Raw genomic sequence first — 14009 nt, 5'->3', positions numbered from 1 at the left:
TCAGTATTCTCCGGGAATAAAAGACCCACACCGTCCTTTTCTCCGGATTAAGGACAAGGTGGTAACATCTTTTTCTCCCATCCTACCTGTCGAGAGCGGGCCCTCTCCACGCCACGAGGCGACCAAGATGGACGCCCCTCTCCCTCACACCAGAGGAGTCAGGGACTCTGTGGCTCGACTCTGCGGCTGCGGGTTGAAGATCTCGGGCACAGACACACACCAGGTCTGTTCGTCCTGCCTCGGGCTGGAACACGCCCGAGGCGCTATCGACAACCCCGGCTCGTGCGGACATTGTGTCCGCTTCACCGTAAAGAGCCTCTGCCGACGGTTAGCACGACAAGCTAGCCTGTCGGACCAGGACCCCCCCATGTCCACTGACCCGCCGGCCGGCAGTCAAGACACGGGGGCGTCTGCCACAGAGAGTGAACCCCTCTCCGTGTCGGTCTGGAGCTCATTATCTGTGATGGCTACAGAACCGGAATCCCGCGCCCTGGCAGGCCGGGACCCGGTGACGGCAAGACACGCGGGAACGGGTCCCCGCGCTTTACCAAGCTGGGGCTCCCGACTGTTCTCACCATGGTCTCACCCGCGGAGGATGTCCTCGAGCTGGACTACGAGGAGGACGAAAAAGAGGACGCCTTGGCGTTCCTCCTGTACGAGTCGGATGAACAGGAAGAGGACACCTTCATGTCATCGGCTCAGGCTGCAAAGCCTGGAGCGAGGGCTGCTCTCCCGGGCGATAGCACACCAGCTTCGCCTGGTCTGAGCATGGACCTGCAGGCCGTGTGTAAACGCGCTGCGGCCAGACTCAACGTCCCGTGGCCTGAAATGGCCAAGGAGACCTCCAGGTCCCGCTACGAGGGAAAACATATTCCCCAAGCAGCGGGGAAAAAGAGGCAACTCCTTCCGGTCTTCCCGGAGATGTTGGATGAGGTGTCGGTCTCGTGGAGAGACCGGCCCTTCAGCAACAAGGTCCCAATCCAGGGTGCCTCCTCCCTAGACTGTGACGGAATGGAGAAGCTCGGCCTGCTCCACATACCGCCCATGGAACCGCTGGTAGCGGCCCACCTCCTACCGAAGGTGGGCCCGTCACCGAGCAGGAACCCCACGCTGCCAGCAAAGTCAGACCGTTTTCAGTCGACAATGACTGAAAGGTCCTACAAAGCTGCAGCGTTGTCCGCCAGGGCCCTGAACGTGTCCTCGCTGCTAACCGCTTACCAAGCCGAGCTCTGCGAGGACCTGTCGGGTAACCCAGGGGCAGCCACTCTGGACGAGATGGCAGCGGTCACGGACATTTGTCTCCGTGTCCAACGCTGCGCCGTCCAGGCCACGGGCAAGGTAATGGATTATGTTGGTGCAGGAAAGAGCGAGATGGCTCAACCTCACCAACCTCCCAGACCGGGAAAAGGAGGATGTGCTGGATATGCCCATCGTTCCCGAGGGAATTTTCGGCTCCGCTCTCGCCTCCATGCAAAGGAGGTGTGAGACGAAGAAGAAACAGGACGAGGCACTCCACCTCTGCCTCCCTCGAAGGGTCCAGCCGCTGCCTTCGCAGCAGCAGTCCTTCGCCCAAGCTGCCTCGAACTCTGCTCGGTTTAAAGCACCGAAGCCCAGGCTGGAGACAAGGGCAAGCTGGCCTAGAAAATCTCCGGTTCCGGCTGCAGCTCAGGCACAGACAACCCAGAATTTCGGCCAGCAGTCGAGGAAGAAGAAGCGAGCGGCATGACAGCCCCTCCTTCTCCCCTCTGTGACAGAGCTGGAAGTTCATTCCCCAGCTCTGAATGTGTTCCCGCCGCCTCAAGAGATTACTCAACACCATCCTCAAGTCCGCACAAACACATGTCACACATTGGTTGATTCTTTTGTTATAAAACATTTGCCGCTGACACATCCAGGCTTCAGGCCGAGGGCGCAGCTCAAAAAAATGAAAAGAAAATCAATAAAACCAATAAACAGCCCGTCAATTGTTCCCCTTCTGAGAGCAGCTACGGCATCTCTCAAAAGGCGGATTACTGGCGGGTCTGTGAAGGCACCACCGTCACGCGCATGCGCATTGCCGACTGGGGTTGTGAAGGCACCACCGTCACGCGCATGCGCAGTGTCGGTGGGTATTGTCGAAAAGGGGCACCACTGTGTTCAGACACTAGAGGGCCCCATAACACAACAAATAGAGACTCAGAGAGGAGGAGATGTGACATCTCCACTGGCTCTAAGGAGCATGCAGTGGAAAATGCTCACATCATCTGCTTGGGTTTTCAAGACAGTAACACGGGGCTACAGACTCCAATTCGCTGTCACCCCTCCTCGCTTCTCGGGCATTCTGCATTCGCAGGCCCGGGGAGAGTCAGCCCTCATTCTGGAGAAAGAGATTCTCTCACTCCTAGAAAAGAGGGCTATATCTATTGTACCAGCCGAGCAGAGTCAGGGCGGCTTCTATTCCAAGTACTTCCTCGTTCCCAAACGGAGAGGGAACGGAATTCGGCCAATACTTGATTTGAGGGCTCTGAACAAATATCTAAAAAGATATAAGTTCAGAATGCTCACTCACACATCTCTGCTGCGCCTCGTGCGACAACATGACTGGTTTACATCAGTCGACCTGACAGATGCGTATTTTCACATCCCAGTATATTACCCACACAGGAAATATCTGAGATTCGCATTTCAGGGGATCTGTTATGAATACAGAGTACTCCCCTTTGGTCTGTCTCTCAGTCCAAGGGTGTTTGTACGATGTACGGAAGCCGCGATAGCCCCGTTGAGACAACAGGGTATTCGCCTGGCGACCTACCTGGACGACTGGCTGCTTCTCGCACAGTCGGAGCAGGAGGCTGTTACGCAGACAAATGTCCTCGTAAAGCACCTGCTCAACCTGGGTTTCATAATAAATACAGAGAAGAGCATGTTGTGCCCCGTGCAGACTATACTCTTCCTGGGTTTATGCCTGAACTCGGTGCCCTTTTCAGCTCGCTTGAAAGAGTGAAAGCTTTCAGAGCTTGTCTTGCTCTTTTCCAGCTGAGCAAACATGTTCTCTTCAGATCATGCCTGCGATTGCTGGGGCTCATGGCGTCAACCATCCTGGTCGTACGACTGGGACGCTTACACATGAGGGAGTTTCAGCGCTGGGTGGCCGCCCTAAAACTAAACCCTAAAAGAGAGTGATGGTTACTGTGAAATGCATAATGGCACTGCGCCACTGGCTGCACCCGACTTTTCTAGGACGGGGCGTGCCTATGGGTGCTGTCCTTTCACGGAAAGTGGTCACCACGGACGCATGTCTGACAGGTTGGGGAGGTATTTATGATGGTCGCCCGGTGAGGGGTCTCTGGAGCAGAGACCTCCAGCGGGCGCACATAAATTACCTGGAGCTTTTAGCGGTGTTTCTCACCCTAAGACGCTTTCTGCCTTTCCTCAGGGGACATCACGTCCTCGTGAGGACAGACAATACGACCACAATATCGTATATTAACCGCCAAGGGGGTTTGCGCTTCTCTCCAGTTACACACACTGGCGCGCAAACTTATCCTGTGGAGCGGTAGACGTCTCCTCTCTCTGAGAGTGACGCACGTACCAGGAGTGATGAACCTCGGGGCAGAGCTACTGTCCAGAGGTGCACCACTTTATGCAGACTGGACTCTACATCCAAGGATTGTGAGCCAGCTGTGGGTGCGTTACGGCAGAGCCGCGGTGGATCTGTTCGCATCGAAAGACAACGCTCAGTGTCAGCTGTTCTTTTCGATGCGTGATCTGAATGCACCGTTAGGCGTGGATGCACTCGATTGGCCCCCGGGCCTTCTGTACGTGTTTCCACGCCTGGCTCTGATTCCTCCAACTCTGCCCAGAGTGAGAGAGCAACGCCACACACTTATTCTGATAGCTCCACACTGGCCAGCTATGTACTGGCTAGCGGAGATATATCAGCTGCTGTGCGGGCAGTAGTGTTAATTTCGTCAGCATTTTTTCCCCTTTTATTAATTTGTATGTCAATTTGCACATTTCATGGTGATGCTCAGCCTCTCCCCTTAACTCCTAAGAGTCATCATCATGTCAACCACAACACAGAGAAATACTGATAGAAATGTGTGTGTAGTTGTTGATATATTGCTGACAGAGGGAACTAGAATACAGATTTAAGAAATATCAGTTTTTGAGCATGTCATAAGCATGTTTTGTCTTGACTATATTACAACTATATTATAATAAAATCTCATCTCACAATGTCGCTTGGGGCCCCAAGTTGGCCAGGGGCGGCCCTGGACAGCAGCGATTGCGTTATTGAATGGTAAATATATATTAAAAAAACACACACACCAAAGTACTTTTTCAGCTGTAATTTCATTATTGCATACTTTTTATTGACAGTTTTGCATTTGGAGAGGCAGGGTGACAACGGAAAGCTTGGTAGCATATTACTTACTTAGATACGTTTTACATTTTTGGAGGGAAATGCTTGTGTTCATGTTAGCATGGGTAGCATGATCATGTTAAGACTATGAATATCATTTTACCACAACAGTGGATGAACAATTGATATATGTGTTTGAAAAAGAACAACAGTAAGAACAAAGTAAAAGGGACGAACAAATGTGTGAACAAGTATTAAGAACAGTTTATGGAAAAAGTGATGTGTGTTAGAACAAAACAAAGTAAAATGAATGAGAAGGAGAACAAAGAGGGTTAGGGTTCAACAGAAAAAGATGGGGGGGGGGGCATTTTACAAATATTTACAAACAACTATTTACAAAAAAGCAACTATTTATAAAAAAGCAATACTATTTACAAAAAAGGGTTAGGGTAAGCAACTATTTACAAAAAAGCAATACTATGTACAAAAAAGCAATACAGAACTCTAGGGCATCCAGGAGCCTAACCATTTTGAAAAAAACAAAAAGGTTCCTTTGTGAAAGGGACATCCTCTTCATCTGCTTCCTGGGCCCTAAAAAGCAGAGCAAGAATAGGAACAGTGGTGAATAAGGGGAGAGAATATAGTTGGGAGCAGACTGAACAGAGGACATAGCAATATTCATGTTAAAATGTTTGCACAACAAATATTATGGCACTTTCGTTTATATTGCATTTTAATAGATCAGTTGTCATACCATGGTTGGATGTGCAGCATTTGGATGCTCTAATCAATCCGAGAAGGGGTTCCGGATGTATGGCTCCCCTAAGGACGTAGAGCGAAGGAAGAGATGGATGGCAATGGTCAACAGACAACAACAGTCAAGGAGTATGCCTCCAGCTGTTAATGTCAGGAATGATGACCATACCTATTATGGCACATCAAACATTGGTATGATATATGAAGCTAACAATGTTTCCCATGTTATATAATTCAAGGATAGACTACACTCCTAATGCAACCTTCAGATTATACAGCTTCTAAACTACCAGGGTTCAGGGATTCTCTGAAGACTCATATACCACATGTAAATAATCTACAGATTTCTTCATACTGTAACATTGCCAATAGACGAATTTAGATGAATGTCACTATAGGAGTGTAGTGTACCCTTAATTGACAATAGGTGCACATGTAAAGGCAGCATACACATATAACAGCAAGATTGCCTTGTTATTGTTACAGAGATTCAGGGAGATATTGAGGTGGAGTTCCAAGGGAATGAAAGGGACATAACAGACAGAGAGAGTGAGACAGATGTCAGCAGACTGCCAGGGGCCAGTATGTCAGGGGCCGACAATCAAGAGGCCACCTTACCAGAGATCAGTGTGCCAGGAGCCAGTCAGTCAGGGGTCAGCTATGAAGAGGCCAGTTTGCCAGGGTCAGGTGCTCCAGGGACCAGACTGCCAAGGGCCAGTTGTGACCGGGCTCACGTGGAGGATCTAATGAGGCAACTGAGAAGGAAGAGATTACTAAGAAAGAGAGCAGAGAGGGCTCTGGTAAACCGGAAAAGGATTAATTCGGCATTAAAAAAAAAACACAATTTGATTAATCTAAAATTTAAAAAATCTTCAACACAGACCAAATTAGAGCCAGATTACCGTCCATCTGATGAGGTTTTAACCCTTGTTCAGAACGTGGAGCAGCTGTTCCGTGTGAGGACGAGCGATTCCCTCATGGAGTCCTCAAATGCAGTGTCACAGCTGGAACAAGAAGCCATTTTGCTGGAGCAACCTTCCCTCATGCCATGACCTGAAGAAAAAAATCCTCTCAACATACATCAGGCTGAGGTTAAGGATTGCATCAAAGTGCATCAGGGCTGAGAGGAAGGATAAACATAAAGGGTATATTGGCAGCAAGAGTCAGAGTAAGAAGGCAAAGAAGACCCAACAGACCTCTACACCGAAGGTCATAACATCTAGGCCACTACCAAACACCTTACTCGTTGCCATCTATGTACTTGGCATCTCCATTCCCGGTCCACCGTCAGCAGCCTCCAGCCTCTTCTTCTTTCAGCAGTCATCACCTGCAGCCGTTGCCAGCACCAGCCTCCTTCAGCAGCAGCACCCTCCTCCAGCAGCAGCACCCTCCTTCAGCAGCAGCAGCCTCCGCCAGCAGCAGCAGCAACAGCAGCAACAGCCAATAGCTGACATATGAGGCTGAATAAAGAAAAGTGCTAATTTTTTTTTTTAAGTGTTTATTTTGTTCAAAATAAATATTTTGGATGCATGAGCATGTTTTAGGCTCATCCTTCATTCACTGCTGTAGAGTAGCCTATTCAGTACGCTATTATTTTTTTAAGACTGAATAATACCTTTGAAGAACAATCATTAAACTTCACCCGGATTTGCTCCTGTGGGTATTGTCCACAGTACATGTATAATACCAATGTATACTTGTAAAAGCGCCTCGATGACCTCGAGGCGTGAAGATGGACGGTGTGGCGCAGTGCGCTGTGCAATGATCATCAGATCAAGGGGTGAAACCCGCCGCTGCTGCGTCTGTAAAGCCGGTGGGTCCTTGGGCAAGACCCTTCACCTGAACTTGCTCCTGTGGGTATTGTCCACAGTATCTGACCATTGCATGTATGATGTGCAATGTGTGTATATGTAAAAGCGCTTTGAGTCATTGATAATGCGCTATAATAAATGTAAGGAATTATTAGTGTGTATATTACAATACAAAGGAATCTATCCTAGCATGCCATCAAGCATTACAAATTAGCGCTAGGCTAGTTGTACAGTACAGATGAGTTAACACGGAACAGTACAAAAAAAAACTAAGTACAGTCAACATGTCACATAATGAAATGTTAGTATATCCCAATATTCAATGAAATATTTATCACAAACGCCACCGCATTTCTACTAGTGCTAGCAGTTAAGTCATATCATACAGAAAAAGCCGACTAAGGATGGCTGACACGTTCAGGTTCAGCAGATAAAAACCAAAATAACAATAAAAACACATAATCAATCTAAATCCTGCTTGTTAGTTACCCAGCATCATTAATATATAAGCTGCTAGCGATTCATTACTGAAATCTTACCTTCAAAGCTGACGAAGTCGCGCTAGCTAACTAAATTGATTGTAACAACCAAGATAAAATATAGATAATTACGCTGTGCATATACAAATGAAGACCAGTATAAGCATCATAAAGGGCCTCTGACACAATATAGACAGTTGACAATTCAAAAGAGTTCGATATTTCAGCAACTTACCTCTGGAACTAATCGACGCGCCGTAATGTAAGTGAATGAGGTCCAACGCCCAAATGACAATATTTGGAACTATTTCGATGTCCATATCCCGGAAGTAGGCGCCGCCATTTTTTACAACGGAGGTCTATGGGAGTGTCGTAACCTATGATAACGACTCAACTGAGGGTGCAATCATAGGCGCGGGAAGGTGCTGCAGCGCTCAGCACCCCCTAGCGGCAGACAGGGGGTGCGGAGCTCCCCTGTCTGAATTATTATTTGACGGTTATTGCTGCTCCCGCTGTGCATAATCTGTGTAATATGTAGCCAATAAATTCCACATTGTTGTTAAAATAATATTTTGGCCTGCCCCGAATGTTGTTTCTGTAGCCCTGGATAATTCTACCTCCATAATATAATACATTAACCGTGCTTTACGTGAACCCATCGTGAACCTCATCAAGACACTAGAGAGGACGATAGATCTGTAATTTCCCGTGTTCAGTGAATGCAACAGAGGCAAGACACCAGACCAATCAGAGAGTTGCATGGAAATAAAAGTGTGCTTGTGTCATTCAAGTTCGGGTGTGTGTGTGTGTGCGTGCGCGCGTGCACGCGTGTGTGTGGAAATAGCGCATTTAGTGTGTGTGAGAGAGGGGGAGAGAGAGAGGGACCGGTGCCAGCAGCAGGGACCGTGTTGTTAGCATCTGGTTAGCTAGCTGCACTAACGGACATACGGAGCTGTTGGTTCCACAACAAGCTGGAGGAGAGTCCTCTCCTCTCAGACTGAGAGGCTCAGGTGAGCTAAAGGACTCTCTGAGTGTTTAGATAGTTACCTTTAGTCTAAGTTATCTCAGTGGGTCTCAAACGGTTTGGTCACAAATTATTCAAAAGATTATTTCCGCGGCACACCTTCATATGATCATTATCGTTATAAAAAAAATAAGAGAATAAAGGAAAAACAGTTATGAAATACTATATGGCAGTAAAACAAGAATACAGTTTGAAAGGGGAGTGATTTGTAAAATATTCATAAAGAAAAAGAACATCTGCTTACAGTTGTGTTTCATCTGGGTGTTGAGAGATGCATCCATAGATTTCTTCATGTTGCTCTCAAAGTGCACCAGATTGATGCTTTTAACTTCAATATTTAAAAAAAATCTTCCCGGGGGAGCATGCCCCCCAGACCCCCCTAGAGGAGGTGAGGTCCGCTCCCCACACGTAAAAAATAGCACTTTACCCCTGCCCAGCGCCATATAGACTGAGAGTTACGACATCTCCGTTCACTCCAATGGACCACTTTTTTACAGCAATGGCGGATCGTGGAGCCTCTCAATCGTTCCCCGGAAGTTAGCACCAAGGCTAGCAGAGCTGTGGAGTTGCAGCACAATAGACCGTTCGTGACGGACTTTTAAAGGTAAGAAGAAGTTTAAAGATTTATATTGCGGATATTATCAGTACATCTGATTCAAATTAACATGTGTATTAAAGGATGTCAGTGGATTATCCCTACATTAGTAGATTTAGGGAACGTTTACAGATAATAGATTAAGCTAGCAAACCGAAGCAAGTTAGCAACACGTTGAACAGCCTTTTAATTGTAAATTCCGTTCTCTTAATGTCATTTCGTTCAACGTTGTTGAATTAGAGAAGAGGGGCTTCTAAACGGGATTGTATGCGGGGATGGAGGGAGTTAAATATTAGATAAATATAACTTTGGTGCGTGTAAGAGTGAGTGTTTTTAGCAGAGCCATATTTGTGTCCTTGTGATTATGTTGATTATTACCTGTCTGTATAATGTTGCAGCTCAGCTGATTTTGGATTGATGGCAAAGGGAGAGGGACTTAAGTGAGAGTGAAAACACAAGGTAAGTTTAATACTACTGTTTTATATAAGTAAGCATACTAAACATGTATTATATCACTGTATTATATAAGTAATCTTGTTAGTAACCTACTGTATGGCAGGTGGAGGGACAGTGATGTTACAGGTGGAGGAGCAAGACTGCAAACTCACAAGACAGAGAAATCAAAGTTTGTTCTCCAGAGAAGAGGTTGATTTCACTTCAATTTTTTATTTCATATTTTCTAAAGATGTGGAAATGGCAAAAAAATAAAACTTGAGAGCTGTAACCAAGACAACTGTAACAACATGAGTAGAGAGCCACCAAGGTTTTTCAAGTCCCTCTCTTACTCCATTTTGCCAACCCAAACTTCCAGGTACATGACGGGACACCTTGCTTGTTTTTGTTGTTTGCGCTCCTCTGGCGAGAGACAGCAAGCGCATTTCGTGGCATCTGCAGGCAGTGGCAAGTCCTTCCGGCATATGCCACAGAGGCCGCTACTCTGTGGTAGCTGTGGCAAGTCCTTCCGGCATATGCCACAGATGCCACAACTTGCCGAGGCATCTGCCGCTGCTCAACGGGAGTTGCCACAAGATGCCAGAGTAAGAGAAGGTTTACTGTAGCTGCCACTCACCTTCCGTGGAAAATGCAGCTATTTAAACCCGTATTTATCGTGTAAAATGTCGCTGTTTAGGCATGACTTTATCGAACTGATCTGTACACAGGACTGATGTGCGATCTCTATTTTTCAAAAAGATTTTCATCATTTCTATTCAATTTTACTTGAAGCATGGTTTGCTAAAATAAACAAACGTGCTATATTTATGATGAAATATTGGCGAGTGATGGTTGCAACGCCCTTGGCAATTGTCGCTTCTTGAGGGGAGTTTCCACTGCTTGCTACGATAAACCAGGTATATGACTAGTAAAGACAAATAATTAACAAATAAATATCTGTATGGACACAGCAACTTGTACACTGGTGTTATTAGACTTGGCTACAGACTTAGGGCAGCTGTAACTGATTGCAGTTGCCACTGCTAGTGAGATGCTAAGGTTAGTATGAAGGAGGTCCTTGATATATTTCCATTAGGCAAAGGACTTATATTTGCTCCATGCCTTCAGCAGCAGCAGGCCATTCACTTTGATTTGATCCAGTTATGAAATGTCATCATTTCGACAATAAAGAAATGCTACATAAACGTTATCTTGCATGTTTTATCGAACCATCTCCGTTTCTAACTTTCAATATTTAAAAAGAGATCTCTCTCTCATCTGCGTGCGGGGGCGGGGCCTCACAGACATGCTGCTGCGCTGTGCACACAGTTCTGCCGGTAATGAATATTAGGATACATTTTGTGAGGAAACTTTTCCCCCAATAATTCCAATAAGTATTCCAAAATGTATTCAATTCAGGTTTACGAAAGCAACTGTATTCGGATTAGTTGTTTTTCAAATGTAACGCGAGCTGAATACAGTTAGGCTACTTGGTATTTGTATTCTGATTACGTAACGCCGTTACATGTATTCCGTTACAACCCAACCCTGTGTACAGATCATCAGTCCTGTGTACAGATCAGTTCGATAAAGTCATGCCAAAACAGCGACATTTTACACGATAAATACGGGTTTAAATAGCTGCATTTGCCACGGAAGGCGAGTGGCAGCTACCGTAAACGTTCTCTTACTCTGGCATCTTGTGGCAACTCCCGTTGAGCAGCGGCAGATGCCTCGGCAAGTTGTGGCACCTGTGGCATATGCCGGAAGGACTTGCCACTGCCTGCAGATGCCACGAAATGAGCCAGGCCCTACTGCCTCTGGCTGGGTGCTGGCAGATGGAGGGCAGTGATCCCTTCCCTTCTTCCCTCAATCTTTGAGACTAATGTAAGTAGAAGACATGGCACTGTACATTTTCGAACATTTAAAATATTATACCACTTAAAAATAAGAAATATTACTTTTGTTACTAAGAGTTCATACTTATTATACCTGTGTCACCTTTCACACTATCGCTGTTGTAGAGGCTAAGCCAACGCTTTAAGCCTCTGAGGATCCGCTTGGTGGGTGTAATTGACGCACACAAGTTTTCTGCCGAATAAAGGTCAGAAACAAAGTTTCCAGTTTGAAACAGTCCATTTATTTCCATTTTACTGGTTTCCATTTACTTGCTTCTTTCCATATTCACCACACGATATTACTGTTTACACAATACCTTTGCTTTGCTTGTAATCCAGTGTTTGTGTGTGTGTTCTCCGTGTGTGTGCTCCTTGTGTGTGTGTTCAAAAACTGTATGGGCCTTCTGGCGGAACCTCCCCCCAACACACATAGGTTCCTACCTTTATACCCACAGTTAATTGGCTCCTACAGCTGTGATCATGAGCTATGGGCTTTGTAGATACAGGTCCCGGGGTGAATCGTGGTGCAGGGGCCCTTCTCTTTTTGACCACAGGGCGATGCACGAAGATGGTGGGTATAGCCTCTGCTCTCAGCCTAGTCTTGCCCTTTTTTCTCTTGACAAACTGGTCTGCATCAACATGTGCCTGCGGAGTGACTTGAGGTTACTTCACACACAGAACAACTCAGTTTTGTCTGCCCACATACATATTCCATAGTGGTTGAATACACAGTATTAGGAAACACTTTATACTTACTGGACATGTTATACTCATTACATACTGTATATAAAATATGACCAAGAATGTGAGACAACTTTATATAAATTCATATCACATCTGTTACTGATGCCATTTGTCATACTTTGTTAAACTCACAAATAATAAAGTTCCATAACTTCAGTTGGGAACAAAGACCACACCTTATCTCCCCAAGGCAATAGGTGTGCTATATAGGTCGTATAACCCTTTCTCCTGTCTGTTACTCCCTCTTTCAGCACAAGAACCAGAGGGGGATTCAATGGAGCCTGAATACCTGCACTGAGACCCTCACCCTGCACCCTGAGTCTCAACTCTGTGTTTTTCAAGCCTTTCCCTGTTTTTTTGTATTAAACAAAACATTAAGCTTTCCCAATGGTGTGGTTTTCGTTTGGTGAAAAAGTGCAAATGCAGTGTTTGTATATAATTACATCACATATTTTTTTGCTGTTGGTCGTGAAATTGCTCCTGCTGACTTGAGCCAGCCATTTTTTCCTCCGCTCTGTGTCAGTGGGGAAGCCGTACGTTCGTACTCCTTTCTCGGAGCGATTGGAGCATCCCCAGGCAGCACAGCAAACCATGGTGGCGACTAGGAGGCAGCACAGCAAACCAGGACAACACGGAGGAAAAGGCACCGATAAACTGCATGATATGCTATTCAATGTTTATTGAATCCCATGTATTTGCAATGGATGTTCCTAAAACAACACATTTAACATCATCATCATGCTGCTGCTGCTGCTGCTAGTCCTTTGATAGTCACGTGTCGGTCTCCTGTCCTTTCTGAAAGCCATAAAGATGACATTAGTCATTTAGATAACTTGTGTCCTCAATTACCATGGGATTACTGAAACTACCATGAATTTAAGAAAATGGTAGAAATGAATCTAATCTGAATTTTAAAGCATTACTTTAGATCCCCTCCCTCTAAATGTATCAATAAACATTAGAAAGTGATGCTCCTGACTACCATACAGGTTTAAAAAGATAATATTGGTTTGAAAGAATTCAAAGCTATAAATAAACAGCAACAGGCTCTTTAACCAAGGCACTGTTAGCCTAACATGTAAACTAGTTGTTCACACTAATCCTGATATTATCACTTAATATTAGCAAATTCTATTTTATTTTTTAAAACATATTGATGTAAATACATACACATATCGATTTGTTGTATAAATATTGCAAATCAAAACCTTTATTCACTAATAATTACCAAAAATCGTAGTTCTATCTCCTGTTATCAATGCATTCACATTGCCCGCCATGAACTTCCGGGGAACGATCCTCGTCTACATGAACCACGTGACGATAACCGTTTTTGGACTTCCGGTGTCGTAACTCTTCTATTATATGGCTCTGCCCCTGCCTATATGCCGTGAGCTGATTATCGAGCCTTCATTGTAACAGTCGCGGGTGTACTGTGTGTTTGCGTGTGGGGAGTGATTTTGTGCGTGCTCTATAGTGCCCGTAATAGTGTTCACTGGAGTCCAGCACCTCAGCACCCCCACTCAAAATACCTTCCCGCGCCTCTGGGTGCAATGCACCCTTATGCACCCCCGTAGAACCGGGCCTGCGTTAGATTAACATCCCTGTAGCTTCTTATTGCACTAAGAAGCTTATTGCACTGTATATATATATATATATATATATATATTAGGGCTGTCAAACGATTAACATTTTAATCAGATTAATCACAGCTTAAAAATTAATTAATCATGATTAATCACCATTCGAACTATGTCCAAAATATGCCATTTATTTATGTATATTTGTCAAGCCCTTGGGTATATTTGCAGTTTTCCCCGCTTGAAAGGGATGGTACAGTCCATAGGAGGTTTTCACTGGGTTTCACTCATACAATGACCACAACTTTGTTTCTTTTGAGTTTTTCTTTACTTTGGTATTTGTTG

At 45.4% G+C, this 14009-nt stretch overlaps 1 long non-coding RNA gene across 1 annotated transcript; it reads left to right on the top strand.

Moving 5' to 3' along the window:
* Positions 1–8265: 8265 nt before the first annotated feature.
* On the top strand, positions 8266–10015 carry LOC139435954 (uncharacterized). Its single transcript, XR_011645160.1, has 3 exons — positions 8266–8401; positions 8913–9019; positions 9409–10015. It is a non-coding gene; the product is annotated as an uncharacterized lncRNA (long non-coding RNA).
* The last annotated feature ends 3994 nt before the right edge of the window (positions 10016–14009 follow it).

This window comes from Pseudochaenichthys georgianus, chromosome 21 (genome assembly GCF_902827115.2).
Source record: "Pseudochaenichthys georgianus chromosome 21, fPseGeo1.2, whole genome shotgun sequence".
Classification (NCBI taxonomy): domain Eukaryota; kingdom Metazoa; phylum Chordata; class Actinopteri; order Perciformes; family Channichthyidae; genus Pseudochaenichthys; species Pseudochaenichthys georgianus.
The sequence above is the reverse complement of the archived record's forward strand: the minus strand, read 5'-3'. Positions and strand labels throughout refer to the sequence as shown.